The 25,099-nt window shown below is 43.9% G+C and overlaps 1 long non-coding RNA gene across 2 annotated transcripts in view; it reads left to right on the top strand.

Annotated features, from left to right (window-relative positions):
* The first annotated feature begins 1,687 nt into the window (after nt 1–1,687).
* Nucleotides 1,688–25,099, top strand: part of LOC137661632 (uncharacterized) — a 73,880-nt gene continuing 50,468 nt past the window's right edge. Inside the window, exons 1-3 of one of the 2 annotated variants that reach the window (XR_011047885.1) lie at nt 1,688–1,755; nt 3,848–3,939; nt 6,610–6,666. This is a non-coding gene — a long non-coding RNA (uncharacterized lncRNA). Of the gene's footprint in view, nt 1,756–3,847; nt 3,940–6,609; nt 6,667–25,099 lie in introns of those variants that run through there. The other variant, XR_011047884.1, reaches the window with a different exon arrangement.

The raw sequence follows: 25,099 nt of genomic DNA, 5'->3' as shown, positions 1-25,099 counted from the left end.
AGCTATGTGAGACAGAAGCAGCTGTACAGGAGAAGGTATCGGACTTGAGGAAGTCCTCAAAGTGTTTCTGACTTGTGAAGAAGGTCTTGATTCACATGGCCATCCAAGCTGCTGAAATGTCAGTTCACTCTTGAGTCTGAATTTGGAGTGAACTGACCAGTTCACAGTGTCATAGGTTCAAAATGTTGGTTGGGAGGGACCTCCAAAGGGGTCAGTGGTTGGCTCTACCATGCCCCTCACATTACTGTGGACACTCTGAACTGATAGAATGTATAACTGTATCTATAATAGGAACTGAAGCCCAATAATGACCCCAAATTATTTTGATGTTTCCCTGTTAGAATCATAGAACCATAGAATCATTTTGATTAGAAAGGACCTTTAAGATCGTTGCATCCAACCATTAACCTTTGTTGATATAAATGGAATTTTGAGAGAGAAGAGCAGGGAACTGAACAAAGTATCCTGAGTCTCAGGCTGTGTCCAGCCAAAGAGCTCTGCAATGTGGGCACATTAACAGTACCAGAGCATGAAGGAGCACAGAGCAAGAGTTTTCTTTTTCCCCATGAGCTACATACTTAGTTTCATTGCCTTCTTAGTTCGCCCAGAAGTGAGATCACCCTACATGGAAGGGAATGGGATCCGCTATAGTTGGGCATTGTATTAGTTTGGCTTAAAGACATGAAAGCACACAGCCCAACAGCAGAGGAGATAATCTCATGGGGTGAAGCCATGGTGGCCTTCCAAGGACAGTGCTGGCCAGCTGGTTTGTCCATATGTATCCTGCTTCACGCTTGTCTTGGCCATGAAAACTGCCTTGCAGCCCAAAACGTGATGTCCTGATGTGGAAAGGTTGTCTATATTCCTGTTACTGTTTTGATTGTATTTGCCTTTTCTCCATGCATTGAATTAGATTGAATGTATCTGTTCAGGCTAACAACAGAGATTACTCGGACTATATGAAGTCTGGGACACCAAGCAAACTATCTTTGTAAATAAGGTAAATATGTGCTTCCCATGCAAAACAGAAGCCCTTAGGGCAAAAAATGAAAAAAGGCAGTTTTGCCTCTATCTTTCTCCTCCATCCTTGTCAAAGTAGCTAGGAACACTTGTTACCACTTACTTAGGAATTGCACTTGTAAAAAGTGATGTAGCAACCAATTAGCTCCACATTCTTGGAATGAATGTGGTTAAAAATTAATCCAGATGGTTTACACTTAGGAAACTGGCAACTGGTCTTAGACAAGCTTTAATACACTGGAATCTTCTAATGTTATTGGCCACTCAGAAACCACAGAATTGTTCTGGAAATGATCGCTTAAACCAGAATTGGTTGCTTTGCATGAACATTTGCTCAACTGTTGAGGTCCTTATCAGCCTGTGGCAGCTTGAGTCAAATATAATCTACAGTAGATTGAAACTTCAGAGCATCCTGCATTTATGCACCTGATGGGAGGGATTTTGGAGCTGTGAAGTGAACTGACACTGAGTAAAAGAGATTGTGATGGTAACAGATGCCAACACCATTGCTTCCCAGAGGCTAGAGCAGCAACTGAGCACCACGAGGACCTGGAGAAAGGGCTTTCTGATGCTTTTAGGGGTGACTGAGGAGGGATTTTCCTAATAAGAAATTTAAATATGTGCAGTGATCAGCCAGACCTGCTAACACTGTTTTTACTCTCTTTGCAGCTGCTGCCACGATGGCACAACCCCCACTGCAGCACCAGAGCGATTCCTGCCTCTGTCTTACAGGAGGTAAGACCTGAACTCTGTTCTCTCCATCAGTCAAATAAACTTGCTGGCTTTTTGTGAAGGAATGCATTAGGGAAACTATAGCAGTCCTTACGTCTCTCAGTGAGACACCAGCTGTAATATTCAACACTTCAAATGTACAAGTGCAACTCTCTGTGTTGTACAGCTTAGCAATGAGAACATTTCTGGTCAAAATCCCTGCAAAAACACTCTCTTTCTGCTAGGCTGCCCTGACCTTCCTCTTCCTCCTCTCTGAATGTCATGCATAGAAGCTGGGAGAGCTGTTAGAGGGCGGGGGAAAAAAAAACAGTGCTTTTCTGGTGTTTGGATAGCTATGGTGATTTATGCGTAGGGTTATCTACTGGAGCTTCAGGGAGCAGCAATTACAGGTTGCAGGTCATCAGATTAGTTCTCAAGGGGCCAAACGCTCCCATTAGAAGTGGTGACAGATTCAGCTACCAAGCACTACCTTTCATGGAGCATCTGCAGTCACTTCAGAAGGCCAAAGGTTTTACTGCAAATGGGCTAATTTTTTTTTTATCATCGGCTGCAAAGCGAAGGGACAGAAAGCAGCAGGAATTGCTCCAGGGAGCTCCTGTTGCTGGGAGGGGAAGAAGGCATTGCGCTGCTGCAGAGCCAGTGGGGCTGGCCCCAGAACCCCACTGGCCCTCCCCACACAAACACCAGTGGCCTTATGAGCAGAGGGGGAGGTTGTACCAGTGCAGCACCCTCCGGTCTCTCGCCTGCATACTCTGCACTGGGATGCTTCCAGCCGGCAGGTCTTCAAGAAGCTTGAAGACTGGTGCTGCATCCCATGGGGGATAATGCAGTGCATTATAACTGAGTGTGCTCAGAGCTCATGGGCTTCTGCAGCATCGTTGCAGTGAGGATTGATCCCATGTATAGGGAGGACAAGACCTGTCTGATGTGCCTTTTGCTATTTGGAAAGTAAGAATGTGGCCCTATGTATAACTGATTAAAGGGCAGCAGGAAGATGACAGAGGTTATTATTTATACTTGTGAAATGAACTGATTTAAACCAGGCAGGAATGATGCTGTGAGCAATCATGGGCATTATTTTCCCTGAAATTACACTGAAGTTTTATAACAACTGCTATTGAGTTTCATACTGTTATGAGACCAGTTCTAACAGTGGGCTGGCTGCTAAACATGTGCCACCATGGCCCAAAGCTGATCCCATCACTGGTGGTGCAGATATCAGTGCAAAACAGCACTTTGCTTTTAAAGCAAGGATATGGAACATTTCATTTGAAATAAAGTTTAAAAAAATCAGTTCATAATCATTGGCTGTTTAGTAGGCAGTTAAAGAAAAAGGTTGTTCATTAGCTAATCTCGTTAGAACAAAGCCAAGGAAATAAAGTAATTTACTGACACCAGTGTGGGCAATTGGTTTTCTCATTTCCATTGATCTGTCTCATTTCAAATATCTGGAATGATGCTTACCATTCCTTTGCATGAAGTCTATAAATTACATTATGCACAGTGCAAGCTCTATCGGAGAGACTCTACACACAAAATAGTCTCTTACTTCATCAAAGAATCTAACCTTGCCCCAGGCAAACAGAGTAACTTATGATCTCCTCCTTAATCAAGTCAGGATATGCTTTGTAATCCATAGGCATTTCCATGGGCCAAGGAACATGAAAAGTTGGCTCTAACTCTCATCGGTGTTAGAATAAAGAAAGTAAGCTCTTTATTAAGCAGTGTAACTTGGGTATTGACTGGGCAATTACCATGCCCTGTAGAAGTTTTCAAAAAGAAGTAAAACTGGTTTCCTATACAGTGACTTGGGAATTCTGTTTCAGTCTGTCCTGGTCTATCTATCGATGTCTTTGCATATGGGGTTAGGGCTCCTCAGACCATTGCAGATTCACTGTCACCATTCAAAGGTGGCATCTGAAAGTGTCAAAAGCCACAAGGTGTGGACCCATGGCTACTATGGAAATTACCAACTGTTGTAATCACCCTGTCTGATGCAGAATAAGTATCCTTCATAAGTTCACCAACAGAAAAAACTCATGTGAAACCCTTGCGTTTTTCTCTATATGTCTGTCTATGCCCTGAATTCTCTCAGGCGTTGCCTCAGGTAGCGAAGAGAAGTGCCCTCAGCCAAAGAAGTGCCTATTTGATTTAAGTATTACACCTTAACACTGTGGTGACAATAAAGTAAGATACATTTTATACCTGCTTTAAACTCTCACAGCACTTTGCATGTCTTATTTCTCATTTTTTCCTGCAGTGGATCGGTTGCAATTGTCCTGCTTGGCAAAGTACAGAATTGAGATGCCTTGATGTCTCTTCATTTAGGCTTGCGATAAGCACAGTAACTGCATGGTTCCATTTTCAATATTGGCTTCAGTCATTTATATCCTGCAGTGCCTAAATACCCCTTGCAATCTGGATGTAACTGATTTGGTGAAGGATGTATGATGAATTACTCTAATGACTAGGTTCTGAATTCAGAAATACCTGGAATACTGCCTTGGGCTGCCTTTGCTTGACCGTGACTTAGAAGAGATCTATGATGATTAACAGTACTATGGGAATAATCATTAAAAACATTTAGGGCTTCTTAAGACTTAAAAAAAAATCTTGAGTAGTTCATCTTCACAGCATATCTGAGAAGGTGAGACACCATTCGCCAGCCTGAAAGAAGGTGAATACTGAGCTGTGCTAATTTACCTCATATTATACAGAAGTTTCAGAGCCCAAACACAGCCTTGATTTCCCGTGCTTAACCCCTGAGGCCACTATTCAGCTACAAGGGAAGTCCATTCATTTTGCTGGCCTTCTGAAAAATTTTGTTATTTTTCTCAAATATCTAGCCAGAAACATTTTCCTGGAACAAAAGCAAAACTCCACGGCACTCAGAGCCAAACCCTCTGAACTCTGTTCCCAGGACTGGCCACAGGAGTTTGGCAGGGAGTTTGGTGGAAGCAAAATAATGTTGATATTTCAGTTACTGTAGGTCTGCAGTAAATACCTAAAGCACAAAAAAAAAAAAGCAGTTTGAATGCAAATGAAGCTCTGCCTTAATACAATTATGCAACTTTAGATGCCAAACAACTTTTCTGCTCTAGCCATGAAATAAGAATATATCATCTGCAGTATTATGTACTTGCCTTGCAGTCCCAAAATATACATGGAAGTCAACCAAGATCTGGAAAGAAATACATATTCCTTCAGAACACCTCCTGAGCCAGAACGAAACTTGGCACCTTTGACTACAAAAATATCATTTGTCTTACTCTTAAAAAAAAAAATCAGATTGGCATTTGTTTAAGGCAGTGGCTTTGCTCAAAGCTCCTCATCAAAACCAGGGATCAGCGTGCTGTTATGTGGTGTACATACAGTTATAAACTAACCAGCCTACGACCTCCAAATCCTTGAGTGGAGACTGATTAGTCAATGTAAAATGAATGTGAATTGGATAGAAATATAAATATTGTCTGCTGGGTTTTTCTGGAAGTGCACATTATTTTTGATAAGCTTTGAACAAATTGTGATTGATCAAAACATACAACCACATTATGAAGAAAAATGCCTGTGGTGGTTGTGCACATTAAATATCTCCAAGCCCATATTGCAAATAGGGAAAAAGATTTTGTTCTGAAATGTTCCCCAGATAGGTTCCGTAGGTGCTTTGTTCCTATATATGAATGATCTGGGAGTGATTATTTGGTGAATGTCATTATTGATTTACAGAAAATGTACACATTTAGAAATTGTATCTATTGAATAAATAAAAAGATTTTAAAAAAATCATACTTGTCAAAACTGAAGTTGTTCCCAGGAGAACATTGGCCCTGACAGGTATTTCAATTTTAAAAGACCTGGTGATATTAACACAGAAAGATGATATTTATGGCTCCAAATGGCTTTTAATTATTTAAGCTAATATTTTTGGCAAATGCAATATGACATTAAACCAAAATATTTTCCACTGACATAAAGTTTTTGACTTGTAGTTTCAAGCTACCAAGATTTTGACTTCTTGTTTTGATCTAGAAACAGAGTCTTAAAAAAAAAGACTTTTTTATCCCCAAGACAGGAGAGCAACTGGATAAGAATTTTTTTTTTTCATTGATCACAAAAGCAGTGGCCTGGGGAGTTCATCTCCCTGCCAGATTTCAAGGCTAATCCCTTTTGGGGACAGTTAAGTCTCCTATGAATATTCTCAGAGGTCCAGCAGTGACTGTGGTGCTTGGCCAAAATGTGGCCTTACATACCTTGATAGTTGTGTGTGATTTGGGGTTGTTCAGTATTTTATCATCCTTCCACACTATTACTGGAAGCCTGTGGATATCGCTTAGCCAGCCGCTGCCACAAAGTAGGTGTTTTCTAATAGTGCTTAACAAAACAGCTGAATTAGACAAGGCGGTAAATAATCTCATCAGATGTTGTCTTAATAGGCATTGGAAGGTAATTGCCTCCAAGAAGACTGTCAATGAATTAATTTTTAGCCAAGCGGTTCAGCTCATGAGTTGTTCAGAGACCCCAAATGCTGTTCACATCCCCATATAGGCTAATTCCCTTAGCCAGGAGCCTTCAGATGATAACACCCTGTAAGCGCAAATAGGATTTATTTGACCATTGCTTCTGCCCATATTTAAGTGCAGATTGAGCCATTGTAATTAGCTTTAAAATTCACAATAAAAGGAACTGGCTGGAGCATCAGGTGCAGCTGTGATTACAGCAAGGTAGACGCGGATTCTGGTTATATTAATGACTTGTGAAGGGGTATTGTAGCAACAACAGGTTTTTTTGGGTGACTTCAGAGGGATGCTGAACAATCTTCATAATCTTCATGTCATCTAGACCTTTGTGCTGTTACAGATCTGTCCCACAGAGCTGGAGGGACCAAGTCAGACAGATCCTCCAGGGTGACCATGTTCCTCTGTCCAGGATGCCAGTTTGGTCCAGAAGGAATTTCCTCCAAGAAGAGCTGGGAGAGTGGAACCTGAGTCTCCTTGCCTCCTCTGTGACTGATTCAACCAGAGGCTGTTGGTGCCTTGTGCGGGTATGAGGCAGCACTGCTGGTCGCTGGCTGCCCGTACTTGCCATGGTGCCTGGTACTTGGGTTTGGAGTGGTTAGGAGTGTCTGAGGGCAAGCTTAGAGCAACAGCAGGGGACCCAGCTTCTGAATGTTCTCAGCTACAGACAACCCCACATTGGCCTGAGCTGGTCTGTTCTCCTTACAATGGGATTGAGGGGATATCCAGGGCTTGGGACAGCTCTCAGAAACTGATGAGGCTAGTGGGGGGGTGAACTGAACCTTTCCACTTTGAAGGCTTTGGAGGGAAGGAGTTCTTATCATTATGGTACTGGCTGGTGATAACGAGTTACTTCCTGATACATTTGGCTCTTGCGTTTCCTTTCCTTTAATTTACAGGTGTCCTTCCACAGAATGAAAGAGAGGTTGATCTGTAATTCCCTGTAATCTCTCTAAGGTGTGCCTAAGCAGGCGAGAGAATGCACCTCTCTCCCGCAGCACTACACCCCCAAAAAGCTCTGAAAGAAAACACTCAGCATCTCTCATGAATGGTGGCTACTTTCTGCATTCGACTTAGCTGCACATGGTAGCCAAAGATGTGTAAGCACTCCTGGTGTTATTCCTCTGCGTATGAAATCCCTCAGGAGGTCAGTGTAAATGGAGGCCTCTGGTCAATCCTGCCCTTTTTTGTTGAAGTTGCATGCCAGAAACGCGCTCCTCGTTTGAATAGATCAGGCCCTTGAGGTCATTCTCTAATATGACATCAGCTACTTTGACATAGGCAGGCATGCATCCAGGCTTGCAGTATGGTGATGTCATGGTGACGTCCTCCCTGTTGGGTTAGAAGGACTGTCTGTTTTTACAGAGGTTTTTCACCCTTCTCTTGCAAGGCAGAAGAGTCAGAAGAATAGCAGCTGCCTGATGATCTCCTGCTTGCTGCATATGAGTCAGGTGTTGGGTGTTCAATGTGCCAGACAAGTCCCTGCGCTCTTGGTGGTGGGCAGAGCTGCCAGCTGTTGTCCCCCACAGGCCATGCTGGAAGGGCTGTAGAGCATAGCCCTGTTCACCAGGTGCCCTAGGCAACCTGCAGTACATCTCTTGGGTCTAGTCCTGGTGTTTCTTATGTCAGTGGTATCCACGGGTCTGTTTGCAAGATGAAAAGAAGGGGACTGAAACTGCTTCTCTGCTGCTTCTGTCCCTGTTTGTCAGCACAAACCATCCTCTGCAGAAAATGCAGCTGTTGGAAAGGAAACCTCTGTAATGGAGTGGCTCCTGCTTGACCAAAGACTGACAGCTAACCATCCTGAAATGCTGACAAGCTCCATGCTCATCCGCTGCCTAACTCCAGTTAGGTGCTGCACACAGTTTCACTCATAGCATGGGAATGAGCTGCCTTCAGCCAAAATTTTAGAGATAGCTAATGGAGGCAGACAAGCACATCTGGAAGGACCATCATCCCAGATGACTTAAGCACTGCTTTTAGGATAATGTGAATTATCTCCTGATACTTGGATTTTTAGGAAAAATGGATCCCATCTGCAGATTGAGAAAACCTAACTGAAGGGTATCATTTTACCCATCTGCATTTTCATGGTTTCTTGGAAATCTGTCTTTTATTTAGAAAGACTTTATGTAGATATTTGTCTTTCTTTGCCACTCTGTCCCTGTTAGACTTCATCATACTTGCAGTGGTATCGATACAGTCAATAGGTCAAGAACTCTGTTCTCACTGATGCAAATGTACATGGACTCACACCAGCTCTGCTGCTGGCCCACATTTTATTGAATATCTGCCATGGTTCAGTCTGTGAATATAGCATAAGCAGATGGATATTCCTGTTTGCTTTAGTCTTGTGCATAAACATTGTGGGATCACACCTTCTATCTACAGTGCTCTATTACAAGGTGTTTGGTGTTTGATTAACACCAGAGAGAGGTACCAGGTGGCGTGTGCTTTGCAGGACTCTGGGTAACACCCTACCCAGGTTTGCCCTGCCCTACCAAGTTGCACCAGCCTCACTAGTGTCCTTGTGGGCTGCCAGACACAGCTTGAGTCATGCTCACAGCACACTGAAGTGCTGCCAAGGGATGTTAAATCCATTTGCTTGGTTAAACGTGCCTCCTCCTAGCCCCAAGCATGGCTGTTTGCTGAAGCACCCATACTTGCCTTCCTCCTGCAAGAACCACTCAGTTTCTGTGCCCCATATTTTTGTTCATACTTGAACCCTCCTGCCCAGAAGCTGTGGTGCCTGGAAGTGTTCTGGTTGCTCACAGTGCCTCCTGCTCTTTTCAGATGGTGGCTAGCTCACCTTTGCATGCACTGAGGAACAAAACAGTTTTTCAGTGACACTATCACTGTCCAGGAAGACCAGGCAGAGCCATCAGAGTTGGCTGGAAGGAGGTGACAGAAACCATCAGAGAGTCAAGACCTTGCTTATACTCCAATGAACAGGATGATAAATTACCTTCTCAGGCAGGGTCAGAGTTCACTGAATCCATTAATTTTCATGTGTTTTTCAGAGCCTCCAAAAAGTCACCTTCTTTCCCCACTCGATGGCAGATGACAGTGCATTGGCAGGGACAAAAAGAATTCTGCTGTTGAAATAACTCACTAATTTTAAGAGCATGACCTGGCAGCACAATGTATGACCAACAAAGTAAAACCAGGAGAAAGCAGCCAAAATGTCTTCCCACGTTAATACTCTGTAATCAGCTTTGTTGCATAAAAAACTCAGGCTTTTGCGGGAATATAATCCAACAAAACACATTTCAAATGAATAAATCAGCTTTCCCTGATGGTAAGCTCAGTGCAGAGGGATACTGAAGCATTCAGGGTAGCTATGGTGACATTATCTTCCTGCTAACAAAGAAATATGCTGGAATTAGAAAAGGATTTGTGAACAACCAATAATTGTGCATCCAGACAACAAGAGTTTGTAGAAAAAAGAGCTGCAAAGTTCCTGAATACAAGTTTTTATAATACACTATTTGGATGTTGCAGTTAGATTCTGAAAACAGCCAAACCAGTACACGCCTGATTTGCTGAAGGGGTGTAACTTGGCCAGGATTACAGCTTTTCGTCGTTTTTAAAGGCTGTGGTTTATCTCTGCTTGCACAATTTTCAGCTTCTTTGGAAAAAAATCTGCTGAACTTTTCACCCAGCTGGTGTTTGCTCACAGCCTGGGTGTTTGTAAGCAGAGCTGCCTTGTTCCTCTCACTGCTTCAGGGACCTTTCCTACACAAATCTCTAGAGATCTTGGAGAGGATGGGTTGTTGAGGGACAGTAATTGTGGTAAGGTGGTGGGCAGCCAGAGGACTTCTCAGACGTATAGTGTCCCCCCAAAGCATATATCCGTCATGCACTCCATCGCACATCAGCAAATTCATAGCTTGCACTGCATTTTCCCTCAAGTCACACAGCCCATCCACACCCACACTGTTAGGAGATCCAGATGTGTACCCGTGGTCTCACTGAGCTCTGCTGCTGTTCAACAGCCATGAAGACGGAAATATTTATACTCATATGAATTTGCTTGTCTGTATTTTGGGGAGTTATATTCATATTTTGACGTTAACCTCTTGAATTTAGCAACAACACACAGGCTGTTTGCCTTACCCTGGGGCTCAGTATCTTGAAGAGCTGTTCTTGCTACACCTGCTGAGACCTTCCACAATAAAGTGAGAAAATATATAACAAGAGACATTCACAGAAAAGCATGATGCTTCAGAATCTGAAAGTAGGTCTGAAAGAGAGAGAAAAGCACTAAGAGGTATGCAAAGTTGTCCTTAAGATCCCTGCACGGCAAGCTAGAGCACTTCAAAGAGACAGAGAGCAGAGAGCCAAAGGGCCATTTCAGGAGGTGTTGGACTGGCTACAACTGTGTCCTCCTCCACACACCTTCCCTTCTTGGTGTGATGCATCAAAAAGTTCTTGAGAAGACCATTTTTGCAGTGGAGAGTAGGACTACTGAATGTATCCAGACTTTCACAGGGTCCCAGGAGGCACTTTGTTTTCTGAGCAGTTTGTGTACTGTCACTGCGTGGATCCCTGTTGTGTGGAAAGCCAAGTTCTCCTCTCTTCTGGTGCAGGTGCACAGTATAACTCCTTCCTTCTGATTTGGAGGGCTCTCCAAGGAAACAAAAAAACAGCTTCTGACTCTACAGGCACAAAGCATCATGCTGTGATATTTGCCATAAGCAGCTGTGTTCGACTGTGGTTCAGGCTCTCCTCACTTTCCCAGTGCCGTGACTGGTTCTTGTGCCTGACCCACAGCTGGCTGCTGGGAATCAGCAGATGGCTCATCCCTCCATCCTCAGCAATTGCATGTCTCTCTTGGCCTCTCAAACGGTGTGCAAAACACAGTGTGCATTGATAACAGAAATGTTTGCTGGGTAGCTTCCAGCATGTTCATACAACCTTTCTATTGGTCATCTAAATTACCAAAGGCTCACACCGTGATCATTCAACATCTGCTCCTTTAACAACATATTCTGTCCTTGCTGTAGGACAGATTGTTATGTTTGATATATTTCTTAATTTCCCAAGGAAGTGAGAGTATGGTAGAACCTTAGGAAACACAATCAGCACAGCAACACTACTAGTATGAGTATGTCGATTTGGAGGAAAATGTCCTTGCCCGAAGCTTTTGGAAACATTTTGTGTCCCTGTGATCACTAGGGAGTAGCCATCACTGGTGTCAGTGGTGCATCCCTGATTATCTGTACGTCTGCTGGGTTGTCCAACAGAAGTCTAAAATCATGGGTCAAACAGAGGAAGTAAATAAGGAACAAAAGATGGATGTGTCTTCACAGCATGAATGAGGAGCACTACATAGTAGGTTCAAAAGAAACACAAGAGAGATTTCTTCCTGCAACATACAGCTAAACAGTGGGACTCTCACTGGAGAGTATTATGAATACTAAGATTTTACATGGGGCTGGACGAGTGTTTCCTTGCACATGAGAGAAAAATAAACCAAAGACTGTTAAGCCCCCAAACCTTGCTCTCAGCTCCTAAAATCCCTGAGCAGCAATTTGCTGGAGTTCTCCAGGACAGTGTTACATTCTGGTTGCCTGTCCTTCCTCTTCCTAAAGCATCTGCTGTTGGCCATTATCAGAGATGGAATAACAAGTTTCCTTTGGCTTTATCTTCACACACTGTGCCCATTCTTACCTTTAAGTGGTGCACTGCCATGGGGATGTGCACTGAGAGCCCGAGATGGAGGAGAGGCTGGGAGGCAGGGCCAGGAGATATTTCATCTATCACTCTGCAGTGGAAAGAGAAACCCACTTCATGGACCTGGTCTATTGTCTCCTGTGTGCTGCTCAAAATCCCAATGCAGTGCAGCCAGACACGCCACATGGCCCTGCATGCCTGCTGATTGCTGCACTCATTGGAGAGTTGTCCAACACCAAGCCAAATTCCCTCCAACAGCAAATCACTATGGCTAACTTCTGAAGCGGAAATACCAGTCATTTCGTTACCTGGAGTCTAGTGGGGTAAGCTGGGCACTCTGCTGGAGCAACATGGCTTCCCCATCCTGAAGACCTGAGGAATCATACGTTTTCTCCAGCATTCCAGGAGACCCCTCACCCTGGCATTCCCACTGCAGCCACATCCCGGGAGGATGGGCTGCCCATGCAACAGGGAATCAAATGGGAAGCACTCCGTCAGAAAAAGAATGCTGAAAGCTCTCTATTGGGACCATTTCAGCAGTTTATTCCAGATGAGCTCTTTGGTTTGGCTGTGCCCACTGCTGTCAATACAATTGGAGTGCCAATGCCTGAATTTGCTAGGCTAAGCCCATTTTCTTTTCTGAGTATGCTGGGACTTGTTGTATGGTACTTGGCACTTTTACTCCATGCCTCGCTAAGAAAGTTTAGATTGTGTGGTTATTATTAGCATGCATTCAGGCTCTTAGCAGCGGTAGGACACAAGCAGTAGCACATGTAAGGACACCGCGTAATGTGACCTTTTGTTTGTGCCAGGGTATGGACATGAGTTCATAGATACAGAAAGTACCTTAGACCTTTCTTCCCTCACTTGTTCTATTTACAACCTGAGTATATTTAGGGTATAGGGAAATGAATCAAAACTGACTTAGACTTTATTTAGCACTGTAGCTGCAGTTCTTATTTTGACCCCATCAAACATCTTGGTAGATTGATTTCCTTTGGCTCATTTATTGGTCATTTGACATGAGAAGTATGCAGTCATCTTACTGCTTTTTTTACTTTTTTGCCTCTACAGTTAATTTTATGAACTGGTTCTCCAAATCAGTAGGTCAACAGTCAGTATTTGAACGTAGCTGTTACAGAGATGTGTGCACCTGGTGTTAACATAAAATGCTATGAGGAGTGAACCAACTGGTATCTGTAAAGTGTGAGCTCAGCTTGCTCATTAAACAACATTTTCATGCTTTTTCTTCTTAAAATAGTAAATGATGATGTAAAAGATGATCATCCAGGAATGGAAAAGTAAGCAAATAATTTAGGAAGTGTATATCAAGAGTTTCATCTCAAGATTTAAAAGTTCTTTATCAACTCCTAATTAAGACTCAAAACCAGCAGGGTGTTACTGTAATGAGTACTGAGACATCCTACTTCATGCTGAGCTGAAAATACTCTTGAGCATGCTAATAAGTTTCTGTTGTAGACCTCCCTATGCTCAGTATGAACAGGGTCTGAAATATAATGAGCAGGATGGGCAGTCAAATATTAAGGTCAAAGTAAAAATTGTTGTGATTTACAAAGACAACAGCGGTAGTTTCTTTTCAAAATGCTTCTGAGAAAAACAAGATTTTTGCTCTATTTCTATTAATACAAGTATTTCTTTACCTAGCTGGGGAAAGCATGTCCTTAAAATTTCAAATGTAAATCAAGTTCCAAACCCTGTCCTGTGAATGTTTTCCATGTTTTAATCTGCAACCATATGGGAGAAGCTTTTTTTAAAAGTAGAAGTGAAATTAATTGAGGAAGATGATGAGGATGACAAGGTTGAATGTTTATGGGTGAAGATCAGGGGGAAGGTCGGCAGGGTGGACATTACGGTGGGAGTCTGTTATAGACCACCCAACCAGGATGAGCAGGCGGATGAGGTGTTTTACAAGTGGCTGTCAGAAGCTGCCCGGTCGCCGGCCCTTGTACTCGTGGGCGACTTCAACTTGCTGGATGTCTGCTGGAAATACAACATGGCAGAGAGGAAGCAATCTAGGAGATTCCTCGAATGTGTGGAGGACAACTTCCTCATGCAAGTGGTAAATGAGCCCACTAGAGGAGGGGCCCTGCTTGACCTGTTGTTTGTGAACAGAGAAGAACTAGTGGGAGATGTGAGGGTCGGTGGCCGTCTTGAGAGTAGCGACCAAGAAATGTTAGAGTTTTCGATAGTGGGGGAAGTAAGGAGGGGCAAGAGTAGAACTTCTGCCTTAGATTTCTGGCGGGCTGACTTTAGCCTGTTTAAGAGGCTGGTGGACAGAGTCCCTTGGCAATTGGTCCTGAAAGGCAAAGGAGTCCCAGAAGGCTGGACATGCTTCAAAAGGGAATTGCTAGATATTCAGGAGCAGGCTGTCCCGGTGTGTAGGAAGACAAGCCATCGGGGAAAAAGACTGGCCTGGTTAAACAGAGAACTTAGGCTAGAACTTAAGGAAAAAAAGAGAGCCTACTTGCTCTGGAAGAAGGGTCGGGCAACTTGGGAGGTCTATAGGGATGTTGCCAGGTCATGTACGGAGAAGATTAGAAGGGCCAAAGCTCAATTAGAGCTTGATTTGGCTGCTACAGTCAAAGATAACAAAAAAAGCTTCTACAAATACATCAACAGCAAAAGGAGGGTCAAGGAGAGCCTCCACCACTTGCTGAATGAGGAGGGTAGTGTAGTGTCAGGAGATGAGGAAAAGGGAGAGGTGCTCAATGCCTTCTTTGCCTCGGTCTTCAATGTCAAGACCGGTTGTCCTCAGGAGACTCGGCCCCCAGAGCCTGAAGTTAGGGACGGGGGGCTGTGTGAACCCCCCGTAATCCAGGAGGAGACGGTTAGTGACCTGCTGTGCCAGTTGGACACCCACAAGGCTATGGGCCCGGATGGGATTCACCCCAGAGTAATGAAGAAACTGGCAAATGAACTTGCCAAACAACTCTCGATTATCTACCGGCAGTCCTGGTTAACTGGAGAAGTTCCAGCTGACTGGAAATTAGAAAATGCAACGCCCATCTACAAGAAGGGCCGGACGGATGATCCAGGGAACTATAGGCCTGTCAGCCTGACCTCGGTGCCAGGCAAGGTGATGGAACAGATCATCCTGAGTGCCATTACACGGCACATGCAGGACAATCGGGGCATCGGGGCCAGCCAACATGGATTCATGAAAGGCAGGTCCTGCTTGACCAACCTGGTCTTCTTCTATGACCAAGTGACCCACTTAGTAGATGAGGGCAGGGCTGTGGATGTAGTCTATCTAGACTTCAGTAAGGCATTCGACACTATCTCCCACAGCATCCTCCTGGACAAACTGGCTACCCGGGGCTTGGATGGGTGGACTCTTAAATGGGTTAAAAACTGGCTGGCTGGCCGAGCCCAGAGAGTGGTGGTGAATGGGGCAAAGTCCAGCTGGCGTCCGGTCACTAGCGGTGTTCCCCAGGGCTCAGTTCTGGGGCCGGTGCTGTTCAGTATCTTTATAGATGATCTAGACGTAGGGATTGAGTGCACCCTCAGCAAATTTGCAGATGTCACCAAGCTGGGTGGGAGTGTCGATCTGCTGGAGGGTAGGAAGGCCCTACAGAGGGATCTGGACAGGTGAGATAGATGGGCCGAGACCAACGGCATGAGGTTCAACAAGAACAAGTGCCGGGTCTTACACTTCGGCCACAACAACCCCATGCAGCGCTACAGGCTGGGGGAAGAGTGGTTAGAAAGCGTCCCGGTGGAAAGAGACCTGGGGTGCTGATCGACAGCCGGCTAAACATGAGGCAGCAGTGTGCCCAGGTGGCCAACAAGGCCGATGGCATCCTGGCCTCTATTAAGAATAGTGTAGCCAGCCAGTCTAGGGGAGTGATCGTCCCTCTGTACTCGGCACTGGTGAGGCTGCACCTTGAATACTGTGTCCAGTTCTGGGCCCCGCACTTCAAGAAAGATGTGGAGGTGTTGGAGCGAGTCCAGAGGAGGGCGACCAAGCTGGTGAAGGGTCTGGAGGGTCTGACCTGCGAGGAACGGCTGAGGGAGCTGGGGTTGTTTAGCCTGGAGAAGAGGAGACTCCGAGGTGACCTTATTGCAGTCTACAACTACCTGAAGGGAGGTTGTAGTGAAGTGGGAGTCGGCCTCTTCTCCCTGGCAACTAGCAATAGGACAAGAGGGCACAGCCTCAAGCTTCACCAGGGGAGGTTCAGGTTGGACATTAGGAAGCATTTCTTCTCAGAAAGGGTCATTAGACATTGGAAGGGGCTGCCCAGGGATGTGGTGGAGTCACCATCTCTGGATGTGTTTAAGAAAAGACTGGACATGGCACTTAGTGCCATGGTCTATTTGACATGGTGGTGTCAGGGCAATGGTTGGACTCGATGATCCCTGAGGTCTCTTCCAACCTGATTGATTCTGTGATTCGGTGAAGTGTTCACATCATCGTGTGATTTCAGAAGCTCTGGTTTTAAGTAAAACACCAAATCGTAAGAGTTTTATTGTAAAATGAGGGGAGCTAGCAAAAATTAGGAAAAAAATATTTATTGAACCTTAAAGTAAGTTTGCTCAGTATTTTCTTCATAGATCAATAGGGATTCTAAAGAAGTATGAATTGCTATAAAAGAACTTGAGCAGAGGGGTAATAAAGTTGATACTAAATTCTAAAAGAGTGAAACCAGATTCTGAATGGGATGTGACACTAACTATGTTGTGAAGAGCAAAGTTGTCATGAGTAAGTTTTAAGGAAATTTTGCATTTCTAGTCTCACTGTAAGCAAGGCTTTAGTATTTCTCAAGTTGCTATACATACCCCATCCCAGGGGCATTGAACTTCAACACTGAAAATACGAATAAGGTCACAGAATGTTGCTTTTGTGAGTATTTGTTGGTAAACTAGGAAGGAGCATGAAACTGTCAGAAAAGAGATTTAAAGTGCCTTTAGTAATCACATGGCATCCTTCAGGAGTTTACCCAGATCCAAGCAACTACAGCTCAATACTTGCTGGATTCATCACAAATTAAACTAGTGATAGACCATCAAACATGCAATTTCCATCTAAATTAGAAATGGCTACTAACGATTTCTGTTAATGAGTTTGTAAATAATTATTAGATACCATCCCCATCCACATGATAGGTTTTTTACTGATTCAGGCGAGGACATACTTTGATTTGGAATTTGCTGCATGTAAACTGTGGCCTTTCTACTAATAACAGCCCTTGAGGTTTCTAGATAGCCAAGGGCTTTTTGTATCCAAGTTTGATATATTGTTCTGGCTTGGTCTAATCATGCTACCCTTCTGCCTTCCCTTTTACACAGCAGAAAGATCAAGGAATGAGTTTCAAAACAATGAAAGGTCCCTTCTGTGTCCCAATTCAACAGCAGAAGTAGACAACTTAAAAAACCTGGAGACTGATGCCTGCTGTTTTATTTTCTGCTTTCTGTTCATCTGGGAACGTTTTTCTTCTTTTGCTACTTGACAAAAACAGATATGCTTCCCCCAGTATTCAGCACTTGCCTGTTTTATGTGTGTATAGGCAGCTACCTTGGAGCGCCCACTTTACTGCCTGTGTTTTGGTAAGATGTGACTCATCCTTGCAGATAATGGAAACCATACTCACTAAAATGATTTGTGCTGCTTTTGCACTTGATGTCATTTCTGCATATTTTGCTTCTGGGACAAGACTTGTGCACAAGATCATTGCAAAGAGCTCATCTAGCCCATGGCAGCCAGGCATGCAACACTGACCACAGGGCTAACTGATGAAATGAACTGTTTAAACCTGCAGTAAAACATTCAAGATTATTAGGAATCTTTAATATCTGTGTGGAGTGGCATCTCCAGAAATATATCATTCATGAGAAGAAGCCTCTGTTCAACAGTTCCCTCTTCCCATCTAACTCTGTGGCATATCTTCATGGTGCTGGGTGACAGAGATATGGACAGATACAACATTCTCCCTTTCATAGATAGGGGACAGAAACTCTGGACTCAGCTCTGAAATGTCTGTATTTTTCATATGGAAACGAACAAACCCAACCACAGCATTCCTGTTTGTAAAGGCTGGTTGAACCCATTACCTGTAAAGAAAAATCCTGGTAGCCGGCGATACAGGGAACAGCAGAAGAGACACAATGGTTAGATACCAGCACAAGAGACATTCCCAGTGCACTGCCCTACAAGTGACTTTATAATTATAGCAAAGTTGTATTCTTTTCTTAAAATGCTGCTCCCAGCACATGCTTGTGTGCTGGCTTGGGAATCCACCATCTGTATGGTGAAGTCCTGATGCATTTGGCTCTTCCTGTACCTTGGGAGAGGTGTTTGCCATGGGAGGCACAAGGAGCTTGGGGGAGCACCCCGTGAGTAGCCCCTCTTGGTCAGCAACCAAGTCTTTACCTACGACTCACCCCTGGTTCGAAGGAGAGCGGGAATCTGTCCTGAGAGTGATGGGGTGCAGAGAGGCTTCAGGCAGCTTCCCATTTTGCGAGTTGTGGTTTTAGCATTATTTCTAGAGCAGTGCAATTTAATCACCTTTCAGTCAATACTCGGAGATTTGCTTTCTGCTTAAGCCAGGCATATACCTCAGAAAAGATATATAGAGCTATTATTTTAAAGCCAGTTGGTCACTTTTCCTTGCACAGCCAAAAAATTCAGGAACAAAATGTGCTTGGATGTTTTTGTAGATACATTTTTGAGGAGTATAACTCAACTGCCATGTAAACTTAAGGTAACTGGCAGGAAAACAGAGCAACTCTGTGCTGCCTTCAAAATCCTTGCACTTTTAACTCTTTTATTAACTTCTCTGGTTTTCCCATAGTTATGGTTTCTGTCAATTCTGATTTCAACCAACCAGCACATGGGAGAAAAGTAAGGTCTGAGTAGATGGTTGACATGAAATGAATGGCAAATTATTGCACAACTGTAGGAAATCCAGCACATTCTGCAATGCTTTAAGTCAACATGCATTACAGATGCCAAAGCAACCAGACTCAAGGGACACTTGAACATATAGGAATAAACATAAAGTATACAGCCTGAAGACTGAAATCCTTAATCCTATGAATAAAAATGCTTCAGCAAAATGTCTATCAATTGGACTTCTTGTTCTACTCATGAGAAAGAAATATTGACAGCATATGTTGAGGGAGTATGTAGAAATCCAAATTATACTTGTCTCTGCAGTGAAGCTTTCTGTATGGACCAGGAATGGACCAGATATCCTGGAGGAACAGGGCTTGGGTATTTTAAACTGTTTTTCAGGGACAACTGAACAGGAGCTAGGAAAAGATCAGGCAATTGTCTCGATAACAGCAGTACCTGCAATCAGAATAGACAGAGTGAAAACATTTATGCATTTGTGCAATGGATTTCTAGTTTATAGTTTTAAGTCATAAGCTAAACAATACCTGAAAGGCGGTTGAAGAAAACCATCTTTCTGGGCAAATCATTGCATGATTACCTTCTGGATCCTCCAGAGATGGCTTCTCAGAGGTGGAACACTGGGCTTCGAGTGCTGTATGGGGTGGACCTGACCTGGCAGTCCCTTGCTTGCTGTATGTCCTACCTAAATAACAGGTCTGATGAAAAAAAGGCATTAAAAATTGTGGTGTGCTCATCATAAGAGTGTGTTGTGGCTGGAATCTAGCTTGAGTGGCTCTATCCCACCTATGTAGCACCCCTCTGTGCTTCTGGGTAGGAAGCAAAAGAGAGCATCATTTATGGGATCTTGTTTTTACATCTTTATACAATACACCACCTGATTTCAGTGGTGAGTGAAGTGTTTCCTGAGCCGAAGTTATCCCAGCAGTTGCTGACTTTGCAAAATACTTTGAAACCAAAAGGGTGAAAAGTGCTGAATGGGGAGCAATGCACTATTTTCTTATTAAGGTGAAAATTAAGTAGTTGTTGGATGATCTGGCAGTGCATAATCCTAACCACAATTTTTCCAGCCTGAAATTTTCCTTCTCCAGTTTATCTGGGTCACAGAAAATCTAATTCAATATTGCAACCATGGGTATTCTGCTTCGGTGGATTAGTGGACTACACTGAGACTTTACCTCTTCCCCCTCTAATACTGTGTCATAGACCATTAGTCAGTAATTATTAATACTCTTGGCCTACATTCCTGCTTACTTGTGTATATATATATTCTGTAAAACTATTTATCTTCTTCAGTTTTAGCCTGGTGAAAGATGCTTTCTGATGCTTTTCGTTTACAGGCAGGAAGCAGGATCACAGGCTGGGCCATCACACTCCAAACAGAGAACAAAGGTGCCTGGGCTGAACACTGAGATCTCCACCTGTCTCCTCTAAGCCTTTCTAGCCTGATAGGCCACAAAGCATCCCCCACCCATCACAAGCTTTTAAAAGGCAGGCAGAGTGATCTGGGCATGAAAATCTGGATGGTAGCTTTAACACCCTATAGATTTGCAGTCTTATGGACTGACATAGCTTTAAGCCTGTTGGCCTGAGGTGATCTGGGAAGCTGGAAATGACTCAGTGCTGAGCACAGGCATGACCAGTGAGGTCCTCTCTGTCCTTTCCTTCCAGTGCTGTTTTCCAGCACTATTCTTGCCAAACAGAGAAAGAAGGACTGATCTGCTTTATTTGCCATAGCGGTTGTCAGAGTGGCCTAGGATGTGGGCATATGCCATACCAGCATTTCAAACAGCTACATGGATTTCTTCCCAGAGAGGAAATGGGATGGAATGGAGGATTTCCTGGGATGGAACCAGGTTAACGAAGTAGCCACATAGCTACTATTAAATTTTCATTTTCATAGCTGCTATAACAGCACATGATCTGTAGGAAAAAAATGGCCAAACTACACAGATGTCATTTAGAAACAGAGAAGAGAGGGATCAGCTTACTGAGTGCTGATATTCATGATAATTCACCTTTTCACATACTGCAGCTTCAAAAATGGGGAGGGCAAGGGACAAATTTCCATGACTCTGACATTTATTTTCCTTCTGGAGAGCCTGCAGGGACCATTAAGTTTTCAGTAGTGGTTGGGGAGAACCTGAAGGGAAGAGTTTGGAAAAAACTGGAGGTTTTAGGGGGAGGTGAAATTGCTTGTTTGTTGGGTCATTCACTTTGGAAGAGATTTGCACTAGCTGTTCTTGTATTTTAAAGGACTGAACAGTTAAGTGCAGTCCTTGTGATACAGAAAGACAATCAGGTTTAATTTGATGAGGAAGAAGAGGTTCTTTCCAGCACTCTTACTCCTATGACCAGGGACATTTTTCAAATACATTGAAGGCAGGTTGAAGTACATCATTCAGGACTGTTCTGGCATACAGTTGATTTCATAGATAACCACTCAAATGTCTGTAAGTGGAAATATGATTTACCATGAGGTCAAAAGACCTATCAAGAGCTTTGATATAGTTCTTCTATGAATGAATTTCCATTATCAAAATGCGCAGTTGGCTGCTACAGTTTAGAGCAGCTGAATTTTGACAGTCTAGAAGGAGAACGGATGCACTTTCCAATGTTACTCACAGCATTTATCATCAGAGAGAACCACACTTTGCCTGCTCTTGGGGGTGCAGACTAAACCTCTTAACAAATAAGTTTTCTTGTAAACTGGACAGACTTTTGGTCGTTTGAAATACAGGGGAAAACACACAGCATAACTTCTTCTAAGCAGCAGCCACTTTTGCTTTAATTTTTATCTTGTTTTGAAGTGATCTTGGTAATAACAAGCAAGTTAGTAGAGGGGATTTTTTAAGCCTTTTTTCCCAACAGGACAAAGATTATGCAACTGCATTTCCATCTACCCATCTGTGAGTCGTTGCCTCCCAATACTTCTCAAATCCAGCTTTTTGACCAGTCTTGACAAAGATGAGGAGCCTGGAACTTAGTGAGTGCCAGTAAGTTTCAGAGAGATAGAGAAGAGAGAAATCAGTGAGTCTCACCGCTGCAGTGAAGATGTCAGTGCGAGCTCCTTGATTACCTGCTCAGTTTGACCCACCAGCTTCCCTGGAAGAGCGAGCGCACTGGGCAGCACGAGTGTACTGCCTGGGGCTTCATCTGTTCTGGTAGTCCTGGTTTCCTTTACACCTTGAGCAAACCAAAATGTGACATTTATATCTTGTGTTCTGGATGGACATGGCCAGGTTCAGAGAAGCAGTTCCTTGCACATTTAAGCTGACATAAAAGTAGGATACATCAAGCTTTTACTGCACCCAATTAAGAGGTAACTTGTTCCATAAGCAAGAAGTGATGTGCCAGATTAATTCCCTGTTACTTGCAACACAGATTGCTTTTATTGGCTATCCCAAGCTTTTATTGGCATCACTGCTCACAGACTGACAATTTAGTATGACTTGAACAACAACATGATCGAGCTGGACTCACAACCATATCTATGACAGCTCTGCTCCCTTTGGGGTCATCAACCTTAGTCTGTGAGATACTAGATTACACTGAGCACCCTGCCTGCTCCCTACTCACCTTTCCAGATCTTCTTTCCATAAACACAAGGACCTCCCTTTGCCCCAGGATGCTGTAAGCCTCAAAAAGCTCACAAAAATGAAAAAGGGCACCAAAAAGACCATGAAGCGGTGTTTAAGTATCTCCAATGTGGTATGTAAGTATCTCTTTCGTCCATCTTTTGGTCCCTAGTGTTTGCAGGCCGAGATGTTTGCAGTGCTGCCAGGCCTCCAGGATATGTCCATACAAAGGAATTTGGGTCCCTTAGCTGCAGTTGTCACCATGTAATTCAGTTGAGTCCAGTTATGGTGACCTGGGTGAGGAGACTAAGGGTCACCTCCCAACGTGGCTCATTGCAGCAAAGGAGCTCTGTCTTCCCTTGCTCTTTTGATTGTCTTCCAGCCTCAGAAGTTTTTCTCCAAGGACTAAGGGGACTTACCAGAAGGTCCTCTCTCTTTCCCAGCTCTGCATCCGTAGGGCAGCCTTTTTGTCCCTGTTTATTCTCAGCTGTATGGATTCAGAGACAGAGTGCAGAAGTGGGAGCTGCTCGTCCTTTTTCCCTAGGAGAAAGCTGGGCTCTCTCTCCCCTCTGCTGTAGTCCAAGTCAGCTGCTTTTCCAATTTTTCTGCTCCAGTGTCACCTGGCAGAGTTGCTAAAGCAAAGCTCTATTAAAATTGTGGTGTTAGGTCATGCCAGGGCACACTGCCCAGGCAGGGGGTCCCCGGGAGCATACCCAGGCATATTATGCAGCTGAATCATTTTGATTTCACTTACACATCTTTCCAAGGGTGAGTTTAGCAATGCTCCTTCCCTGCCCTCCTCTTTCAGCATTATCCAACGTGATGTGCACCCTGCAATTAGGACCCACCATAATTGCTTCTGGCCTGTATTCATCAGGCCCACGGCTGTACTGGAAATAATAACACCAGTGCAGGGAAGTTGCAAGTCAGCAAAGACATTTCCAGGAAAAGAAATTTCCCCTTGCTCTCCTGCCCTCTCAAACCATCCTCCCCAGCACCTCTTCGAGCTGGCCGGGGTGGTGGAGCGCCGGGGCAGCTGGCCAGAAGCACTGTTAGCTCTCCGTCTCTGCCCTCCGCAGAAAGCAAAGCAGGAAACCTGCAGTGAGGTCAGGAGCTCACAGCTGACATGGAGAGCTGAAAGGAGCTTGGAAAGCAGAGTTTAATCTCTGGCAATGGTATGCTTGATGCTCCCGTGCTATTAAAGCTAATGTATATAGAAAGCACCGGCCTGTTTTATTATTTTATGAACGAGCTCAGCTAGCTGGGTTTCTTCGCCGTGGGAACCGGAATGCTGCTGCTTTCTGATCCCATGAGTCACTGTTTTGTAACTCTGTTTAATCATCATTTCTTTGCTTACACTCTCACTGCCTGTGCTTGGGTCAGAGCTGAGTGACACGAACTGGCATTCGTTCCCCGTCTAGATCCCGTCACTAGAAATGAAGATATTTTTAGCCTGAGCTGAACTGCTGCTATTCTTAGCTTCTTGGCTGGAGCTTCTTCTGTACTCTCCTGTCTTCTCCCCCTTATATCTCCTGAAGGTTTTTTACTTTCTTTCTCCCAAAGCTCGCTAACGAGGTTATTGGGAATATATTGCTGCTAGTAGAGGAGGGAGTATCTTGGGATTGCACTGAGTTTTAAAAGACAATAAGAATAAATTATGTTTTTCACACAATGCCCCAGACTCCATATTTTATAAAAATGAATCTGCTCAAGTCTCTATGTAGGAAGCTATCATCACTGAATTACTGGGAGGTGTGTACTTTTACAATAAATCTATCCCAAATTTTTTTTGTTCCAGGTAGGGTCTCGTCCTGACTTGCTTAGACTATGAAAAACTTAAAGGCAAGATATATACAGCTCCTGAATTGTTATATTTAGGTGGTGAAAGATGACAAAGGAGAGGTGAAATGATCAGAGATCCCTGAAGGCATCAGCACCATCATCAAACCCAGCTCTTCTCAGCTGGACGTGAGGTTACCTTCACACTGTGGCTGCAGTTGTTCTTGCTCCCATTTTTCCCACCTTCTGTGCAGCTTTCTGAGAGAACTGCTGGTTTGAGACTGTGCTGCAGGGGAAAAAATGTGAGCTGATAATACCTCTTATTATCCATTCTTTAAGAAGCAGAGATATTAAATTAATGCCAAAAGTCACCATTTAAAGCCTTTATTGATGGTAAGAGGTTAGTACCCTCATTTAAATCATCTAATATTTCAGCATTAGGGCAATACACAGAATAGCTGTTATTATCACTCCGAATATTATCCATATTAATCCATGCCACAAACCTGAGGGGGGAAGCTCATTTCACTCTATCAGGTTATATATAATAGTAAAGTTGATAATAATATTGTTCACAGCTCAGGCACAAACAGAACAGGATTTCTCTTGAGATACTGGTTTCTCTTGAGATATTGCTGTATCATGAAGCTGCCAGCTGAGGGCCATCCCTGGGGACTTCATGGTAGCCAGATACTAACCAGCAAGCGTTTGGATGCTGTACTGAGATAATTTTTAGTGCAGAGGAATGACAGCTGATTCCTTTTTGCTACTCAGCTCAGTGGCTTTCTCTGACCTTATGGTTACTCAGGCTGGAAGGCAAGGAGGAGAGGGTTTAGCAAACCCAGACTACCCACTCCTTCCACCCACAAGGCACATGGAGACTGGTGGATGGTTATGCAGGACCCCATAAGAAAGAGATTGAGCAGCGT

Source organism: Nyctibius grandis, chromosome 3 (genome assembly GCF_013368605.1).
Source record: "Nyctibius grandis isolate bNycGra1 chromosome 3, bNycGra1.pri, whole genome shotgun sequence".
NCBI classification, from domain to species: domain Eukaryota; kingdom Metazoa; phylum Chordata; class Aves; order Nyctibiiformes; family Nyctibiidae; genus Nyctibius; species Nyctibius grandis.
The sequence above is the reverse complement of the archived record's forward strand: the minus strand, read 5'-3'. Positions and strand labels throughout refer to the sequence as shown.